At 47.3% G+C, this 8,708-nt stretch overlaps 1 protein-coding gene across 1 annotated transcript in view; it reads left to right on the top strand.

The window, feature by feature from the left end:
- The first annotated feature begins 1,038 nt into the window (after window positions 1-1,038).
- Window positions 1,039-8,708, top strand: part of SLC16A7 (solute carrier family 16 member 7) — a 179,319-nt gene continuing 171,649 nt past the window's right edge. Inside the window, exon 1 of the mRNA XM_061131060.1 lies at window positions 1,039-1,226. The gene's annotated coding sequence lies outside the window, so the exon portion shown is untranslated. The remainder of the gene's footprint in view (window positions 1,227-8,708) is intronic.

Below are 8,708 nucleotides of genomic sequence, written 5' to 3'. Positions count from 1 at the left end.
TCCAAGACCCTGATTATTCTTCCAGAGTCTTTCTTTTTCTCTAAGTAATACTTCAACTTTAAAAATATTACAGGAAGCCGATGTAAATGTTCATTTCCAGCACTTCCTTTTTCCAACTTCCCCCAAAACATGTCTAGACAGGAGGAGAGAATAAACGCAGAAGAAATCAAACCAAGACTGATTTTACCATTATCCCTAGCAGTGAGAGCGTGAGCGTGACCGTGTGTCTAGCAAATAACTAAGTCCTATTTTGAAGAATTAAATACTTTGAAGGACTTCCCCATCCGTCCAGTGATTAAGACTTCTGCTTCCACTGCACCGGGGGCGTGGTTCCGCCGGTGAGGGAACTAAGACCCCCACAGGCCACGTGGCCAATAAATAAATATATATAACTTAAGAAACTAAAACGAAATCATTTACAAATGATTTTTTCTCACTTCTTTCCCATTTCCAAGTCCTTTTGTGCTACTCCTCCACCCTCGGGGTAAAATTTATTTTTCCCTTAGAGCGAGTGATGCGCAGGATGAACCGAATCTCCCAACACCGCAGTGGTCCCTCTTCTTGCGCCCCCCGAAAGACTTCAGTTGAAGAATGGCCCAACACTTGAACTGCGAGGAGGTTCTTCTGTCTCCGCGCCTTGGGCCAGGCTCCCCTCCTTTTGTTCGGCTTTCCCCGCCTATAGGCTGCCCTACCGCCCAGGGTACCCACACAAAGGTACCGCACACCGGCTCCCAGGTCGTGCGCCAAGTACTTCGAGTAAAGCACGTCCCAACCGAAGTGGAACAACAGCTCGACCAATCTGGTGGCTTTCTCTCCGGGTCAAAGCAGAAATCTGCAGTGCAGCGCCCCGAGCACCGCAGTGTCTCTGACAGTCGCCCGGAGCATGCTCAGTCGGCCTGCAGTCAGCGGGCTGTGGCCGGCGACCCCGCGGCCCCGGGTTCGCGCCACGCCCCGGGGGATCGCCGCCGCCCTCCCCGGCCCCCTCCCCCCGGGCCCTCCCCGTCCCTCCCCCGGTGGCGCGGCGCGCGCTCCTCGGCATCCACTAGGGCGCTCAGCCGCCGCGCCTCCCCTCCCCGCCGCCGCCTCCCCTTCCACCTCGGGCGGCGGGCGAGGGCTCGTCCAGGGACAGAAATAAATAAATAATTCCAGTCACCCTTTGCTAGCGAGGCGAACTGGCGGCGGACGGACCGCTGCAGCGCCCACCCCAGGGCCGGAGACCGGGTCAAGTAAGTCACACCCCGGGAGGAGACGAGGAGCCGGAGGAGGCGGAGGGGGACGCTGGCGGAGAGGCAGGCGAGCGCGCGCCTGTCACCCGAGCTGCCCGGCGAGCGGCACGCGCGTGTGAAAATAGTGGCCAGTCTGTGACACGCGCGCCAAAGCCAAGTTTGCCGGCGAGCCCTTATATAGACAAAAGTCCCCAGAGCGGCCGCCGGAGAGCTGGCGTCACCGAAGCGCGCGGACGGCAACGCGGGACCTGCGGGGGCGCAGGCGGGCGCGGGCTCCGGGCGCGCGCGCGCGCGCGTCGGGGAGGGGCGTCCCGAGGGGTCCCGCGCGGAGAGCGCTCCGCGCCCGCGCGCGCCGCCGGCCGCCGGGTGCCCGCACCTGGAGCTCGGGCACCGAGGCGCCCCCCACCCCTTTCTTGGACCTACGAGTCTCCCTGGCAGGTTCCCACCTGGCGCTTCTCCGCAGCATCTCGGCCCGTGCCCGCCAGCACAGCGGGGTGACCCAGGCCGGAGAAGCTGGGTGTTGGGCGGCGGTGGGCATGGGGGTGAGAGTGTATAGGGAGCCTTTTCTTTTAGCAGATGGTCGCACTCAGAGGCTGGCAAGAGGGGCGAAATACCGGGGTGGGGGGCGGCTAAGAGTCTTTTCTGTTTCGGGTCCCAGGTAGCGTGGCGGGGGCGAGGCAGAAGGAAAGAAAGGTGTGTAAGGGAGAGACACACCCGGGGACAGAAAAGAATCGTGAGTTAACGCGGGCGGAGGAGGGCCTGCGCCTCCGGGCTGTTTTTCCTGGCAGAGCTGCGGAGCCACGCTGGGGGTGCCAGGCCCAGCCAGGTGGCGAGGAGGCTAGGGAGGTGGCTCACGTGTGAACTGCCTCCTCGCTCGGGCGGATGCTGCTTGGGCGGCTGCTGTCTGTCTCCACCCCGTTTTTCTCCCGAACTTCCGCGAAGTTGCAGACTGGTCTTGGCAGGGCGGGGTGGGGGTGCGGGGGATTGTGACCGAGGCCACGTTCCCGGTAGGGCTGAGGAGGGAAATTTGTGATCTGCGTCAGGGATGTTAAAATTACACACGCAGCACGCGCGGGAGAGGAAAGCTAGGCTGTCGTATCTTCTTTCTCGGGTCTGTTCGGGGGCAGAGCGGGGGGGGTAAAACCACGAGCTGTGATGAGGGTGGTGCGGAAAAGCGTGGGCTGGAGGAAGCAGTGAGCACTAGCTGCCCTTTCCTGGCGCCCAGTGCTTCAAATTCAAACTGGAAACTCCGGAGGGTGCAGACTTTCACCGGACCCTTGGCTTGACTGTGCTGTGTCATTGGAATCCCAAGTACGAAGTGTGCATTTTGGGGGAACTTGGCTGAAAACTTAGAGCTAGGTTCTGGGAGCAGAGACTGATGGGGGTTGAATGAGGTGACCCTTTCATGGCCCTGGTGAGGCAATCTTAGCCCCAGTTTCTGCTTCTGGGCACATTGCGTTTAAAGCAATCTAAGTCAGCCGGCAACAGGATGATCTCAGTAAAAGGGAAAGATTACTTAGGCAACTCAGTGTGTTGTGTAACAACTCATAAAGTCAGAAATTAGGTGTGTTTTTTTTGCAAAATTCACATCAGCAGCTTGCAATTACGTACTCCCCTCCCCTTTGGGCTGTTTCAGTAAGTGAACGGAAATTTTAGCACTTGTTTCTCGGTGTCCAAATTAGTGCCCTTTCCTATAAACGCTCAGTTTATTTGTAGACGTGCATTTACTCTTTTATAACATCTAGCTGATATTTTTGGCCTTGAGCCCTCCTGAAGGGAAAAAGAGCAAAGAAACTTAAAGAAATATCCTTTATGGAGAGTTATATTCTTGGATCATGGATCAGAAGTAAAAGAAGTCTCCTGCAACTGCTTTTCATTATATATTCATTTATCAAACTTTTTTTTGAGACATTCACGTGGAAAAAGGTAATTAACTTTAGAGTTGGAACTGGATTTCAAGCTCACTTCTTCACTTTTGTAAGATAAGTAATTATTTAACAATCTTATCCTTAGTATTTCTTATTCATACAATGAAATTAGTGGTATTTACCCCGAAGTGCTATTGTGAGGAATAAAGTGTACTGAAAACACCTGAAAAATAAACTAGCTAAGGTGGTCCAGTGATCCCGAATCCGCCTTCCAATACAGGGGACCAGGATCTTCCTGGTCCAGAAAGATCCCGTATACCTCAGGGCAGCGGAGTCTGTGCGCCCCAGCTGTTGAGCCCATGTGCTGCAACTACTGAAGCCCACTTGACCTAGAGGCCCGGCTCCTCAACGAGAGAAGCCACTGCGATGAGAAGCCCGAACACCACGCTGAGGAGTAGCGCCTGTTCCTGGCAACCAGAGAGCAACAAAGGCCCAGCCCAGAAGTAAAATAAATAAAACTATATTTTGACAAAAATAAACTAGCTATTTTTGAAACCCTAAAATCACTCCAGACACTGCAGTGTGGTTACAAAGATGAACAAGGTTGGAATTCTGCTCTCAAAAGTAAACAAAAACCAAAAACATCTAGTCATCTGGGCTGATCTTCTGTCCTCTTTGCTGTTTGTTTCCTTCTCAATGGAAGAAGCATGTATCTCAAGGAATTTGAAAAAGGATGTAGCAGTTTTAAGAAATGTAAGATGTGCTATGAGGCACATTTGAGAAGAGCACCTTGCTTCAGAAACCTGTGTGTTCAGCCCCATCCATTTGCCCATTGACCCCGTAAAAATAAGTAACAGGATTTTCTGTTGTTATGAAGGCAGGACATCCCTTCCCTGAAGAATGTCTTTGCTAATGGATTTCTTTCTTTTCTTTTCTTTTTTTTTTTTATTTTAAGAGATTGAGCAGCAAGTTTTTTCTGCACTTTGGACAGACTCATCCCCTCACCCTGAGAGGCCCAAGAGTATAGTCCCTATAACATTTTCTTTATAACGCTCACCATGTTCTGGGCACTGTCTGTTAACTCCTTTTTATCGCTTTAACAATCCTAAGAGGAGGATCTATCGCTATTCACATTTTCGGAAGAGGCGCAGAAAGTTAAGAAGCTGAGTCAAAGTGCCCAGCTCGCAAGTGGCCGAGTGGGCTGAGCACCCAGGTGGGCGGTCTAACCAGCTGCTGAGTAGTGTGGCTTCTGCTGCTTGAAGCTGATGGAGGGCAGGCACTGGTCTGCCGTGTTCTTCCTTCCTCATTCAGTGCCTGGCAGGTGATAGTCCTGAGCAACTGGTTATAGAAAAAATGAAGCAAGGAGGGAGGGAGAAACAAAGGAAGCGTGAGCATCCTTTCTTGCTCACAACTCTCAGTCTGGCAGAGAATTCCTGGTGGAACTCTGCCCTGGGGGCAGGATAGTTGAGGGTCTTTTTATGATTTCTTTGCCCTGTCCTTTGTTACTTACACTGGGTGAGCACAAGCATAGAAATAACTCAATATGTGGTCTCTGATTCACACTGATGTATAGCAGAGGCCCCCACAATATTGTAAAGCAGTTATCCTCCAATAAAAAATAAACGTAAAAAATCCAAATCTTTCATATTTGCATTAACTCTTATTTTAAAAGGTGCAGGGCCTTCCCTGGTGGTCCCGTAGCTAAGACTCTGTGCTCCCAATGCCGGGGTCCGGGTTCCATCCCTGATCAGGGAACCAGATCCCACATGCCAGCCAAGTAAATAAATGTTTTGTTTTTTTTTAATAATTTTTTTTTAATAAAAAGATCCCCAGGTGACTCATAGGTATAAAGTTTGAGAAGCAATGAATAAATGTCTTTTTTTTTTTTTTAAAAAAAAAAAAGATAACTAGTGTCAGGTATTAAATATTTGGCCTTAAGATGAATAGGTTTTTATAAGGTTCACTGGTTTATTCTTCTTAACAGATTTTTGGGAACCCTTTGAAAAGCAAAGTTTCTCAGTAGATGGCATGATAGTGCTGAATTGCATAATAAGACATTGAATGAACTCTCACTGAGAGGTCATCCTTGTTGACTTTCTCAAAACTATTTGGATCAAAGTATGTCGGAAATTCGTTGAGAAACAACTGCCCACACTAAATCTCCGTGAGTAATAGAACTTCCTTTTAAAAACATACAGAGAAAGCTTCATTTTCTCAATAGGCCCCTGAAATGGTGAATACAGGGTCCTAATCTACCTACGTGGAAGATTCACTTGTTTTTATTAACCTTCATTGAAATCCCAGATAAGTTCGTGAAAATGTTACAAGGCATTTGGGTGACAATTACAAGATGCTGGTGTAAAGATATTTTTGTTAAAAGTTTTGCGCAGTTAAGATAGTCCCACAAAAAATGACATACTCTCTGGTTTAGTAGGGCTTCCCTGGTGGCTCAGTGGTAAGGAATCTGTCTGCCAATGCAGGAGATGCGGGTTCATTCCCTAGGTCGGCGGGATACCCTGGAGAAAGAAATGGCAACCCTCTCTGGTGTTCTTGCCTGGGAAATCCCATGGACAGAGGAGCCTGGTGGGCTGCAGACCATGGATTTGCAAAAGAGTCAGACATGACTTAGCAACTAAACAATAATAATTTGGTTTAGTTATCTGAACTGCTGATTAATGTTTGGTCATGTTTGGAATTAAAACATGGCATTTAATTTAAAAAATTAAAAATTTCAATTGAAAGTATCTAGTGTGTAACTAGAAAATATCTACCATTGTAACACAGAAATATTTCTTTAGATAAGTAAAGGTCTGTACAAAATATTGGTATTTTCAAAAAGTGTTTACATTAAACATTGGCTGTTTCATACCTAATAACACAATGACATGTAGTAGTATTAATCATCCACACTCCTAAACAGTTTCTAATTAGAGCTAATGTATAGAAGAGTTATAAATTGTAAGAAGCTGCTCTACTAAGTAATTTATTTGAAGACCTATTTCTTTTGGAACTAGATTAGACATGAATAAACAGTAAAACTGAAAGGCATGCTTTCACTTGAAAAGTTTCTAAGGGATGAATTGTATTAACAATATTTGCCTGTGTTTGAAATTGATTCTCCAAAATGTCAGAAACTGAAGTTCTGTCAATTTTTCTCAAATATACAAAAGGTACATTCAGTGATGGGCTTCCCTTGTAGCTCAGTCGGTAAAGAATCTGCCTGTAAGGCAGGAGACCCAGTTTGATCCCTGGGTTAGGAAGATCCCCTGGAGAAGGAAATGGCAACCCACTCCAGTATTCTTGCCTGGAGAATCCCATGGACGGAGGAGCCTGGCGGGCTACAATCTATGGTGTCGCAAACACCACCGCAACGTTCAGTGATAAACAGTGTTTCTCGACAGGTGACAGCGTTGGCATTTTGGGCAGGGCTCTTTTGCATGGTGTAGGAATGCTGCTTTTATTTCAGGACACTTGGTGTCTGTGACCCCTGCCCTCCGTATGCTGATAGTTTGCCCTTAGTCATAATTACCAAAAGTGTCCCCTGACATTGAAGACACTTTTTGGAAGAAAGGTACTATATGTGATTGAAAATTATTGGCCAGTGAAATCAAATTGAAAATGTTTAAGGAAATTATCTTTGAAATCAGTCTATCTTCCAGTAAGAAATTCTTTTCTGTTTTCTTCAAAGGATAAAAAGAGTAATATCATGTGAAAGTACTTTGAAGGAGTGAGTTCTTCCTTGTAAAATATATTAAGTATTAACATTTTATAATCAGGTTATAACTGACCTCTGAGGCTCTAAATCTTCGCTGACTTCACACTGTCCACAGCCTTTGGTAATGTTGGCACCTGCTGCTGCTTAAACTCCTCTTGATTTCTAGGTGCTCTTTGCGCTTCTCCGACTTCTCTGATTGCTCATTAGTGGCTTCCTCTTTGACTTTCCTTTCATGTCATAGCTCAGCTGGTAAAGAATCTGCCTGCAATGCTGCAGACCCCTCCTGGTTCGATTCTTGGGTTGGGAAGACCCCCTGGAGAAGGGCTAGGCTACTCACTCCACTATTCTTGGGCTTCCCTTGTGGCTCAGATGATAAAGAATGCTCCTGCAGAGAGTTGGATTCGATCTCTGGGTCAGGAAAATCCCCTGGAGAAGGAAATGGACACCCACTCCAATTTTCTTGCCTGGAGAATTCCATGGACAGAGGAGCCTGGCGGGCTCAAAGGGTCAGACACGACTGAGTGACTTGCCCTTTCACCTACTCACTCAAATATGTGCTCCTCAATTTCTGTTTCGAATTCTTCTCTTGTCTAAATTTGATCCATTGGCAAAGCTTGTCCTCTCTCGGACTGTGCTTTGACCTCAGTAGGAGTAACACTCAAGCCATTATCTTCAACCCTGACCTTCACATAACTGTGGCCAGAACTCGCCAAATGCCTGCTGGACAGCTCCCTCTTCTGCGCTGCGGACTCCGCCAACATCCTGTGGTCTCTTCTGAACACTCTTCTTTGCTTCTGTTGGCTCCCTTTCTTTTATTGGTATTAGTATGCTGATCTAGAACGAGAACCTCAAGCCTCCCACCCCCTGCCCCAGCCTTGTATTTTACAGTCAGTTGCTAAGACATTCAAATTACTTCTTTCATCAGTGTCCTCATTTCTGATGATGCCGGAGTCCAGGCACTTTTGACATACTACTTAGACTCACATCCTAGTCTCTTAGCTGATGTCTTTGCTAATACTTTGTCAATGTTCTAGTTAATTCTGTGTGTGCCTTCAGATACTCTCACTGAAATACCCCTCCCTTTCCTGTATGTTAATAACACCGTGACTCCCATTACCTAGGTCTAAGGACCAACATTGCAATCTCTGTATTTCCGACTATCTTTTCCAGGCTCATCTCCCACTGCCACCATCCTCAGGTCAAACTGAACTGCCCCCTGTGCCTTATTTATTTTCATTCTGTCTCCTGCCTCCACATTTTTGGCCATGCTGTTCTTTCATCTTAAAATGCTCTAACCTCCTGCTGTTTCCATGTCTAGCTTCAACCTTCAAAGCTGGGTGTAAACACCACATTCAGATTTTCTCTGAAGCCTCTGGATAGGTACAAGAAGCTTTTTTAAGACTTCAGTATGTGTATTGCAAACTCCAGGGGACAGTAGAGGACAGAGGAGCCTGGCATGCTGCAGTCCACGGGGTCACAAAGCGTCAGACACGACTTAGCCACTGACAACAATAGATGTGTACTCAGGCAGCCTGTTCTTTCAAAGGCGGTTCCAGCTGTGACCACATTCTTCTTCCTGCTACCGAGGGTCCTTAGCTTTCTGGCACCACACAAAATAAATCTTTTTCTGGGTTGATTGACAGCCTGTACATTTGTGGTGACAGCTCATGTGTCTTATGTTTTCTCTATGAATGTAACGTATTCACTTTTCTACCTCTTCTTTATGTGACCTGGTTAAGCTTGTTTTTAGGGCCGCTATGTTTCTGGAAGCATTCAAGTTTAGGAAAGTCCGTTTATGTACAAAATAGTTGAAGGCTGAAAATGGTTGTTTATGAATATAAATGTTTGATCACCTGCTCATGATCCCACTGGCCATTGGTGTCATCTTTTTTCAGATGA

The sequence above is a fragment of the Dama dama genome, chromosome 3 (genome assembly GCF_033118175.1).
Source record: "Dama dama isolate Ldn47 chromosome 3, ASM3311817v1, whole genome shotgun sequence".
NCBI lineage: Eukaryota > Metazoa > Chordata > Mammalia > Artiodactyla > Cervidae > Dama > Dama dama.
This window is presented reverse-complemented; position numbering and strand designations above follow the sequence as displayed.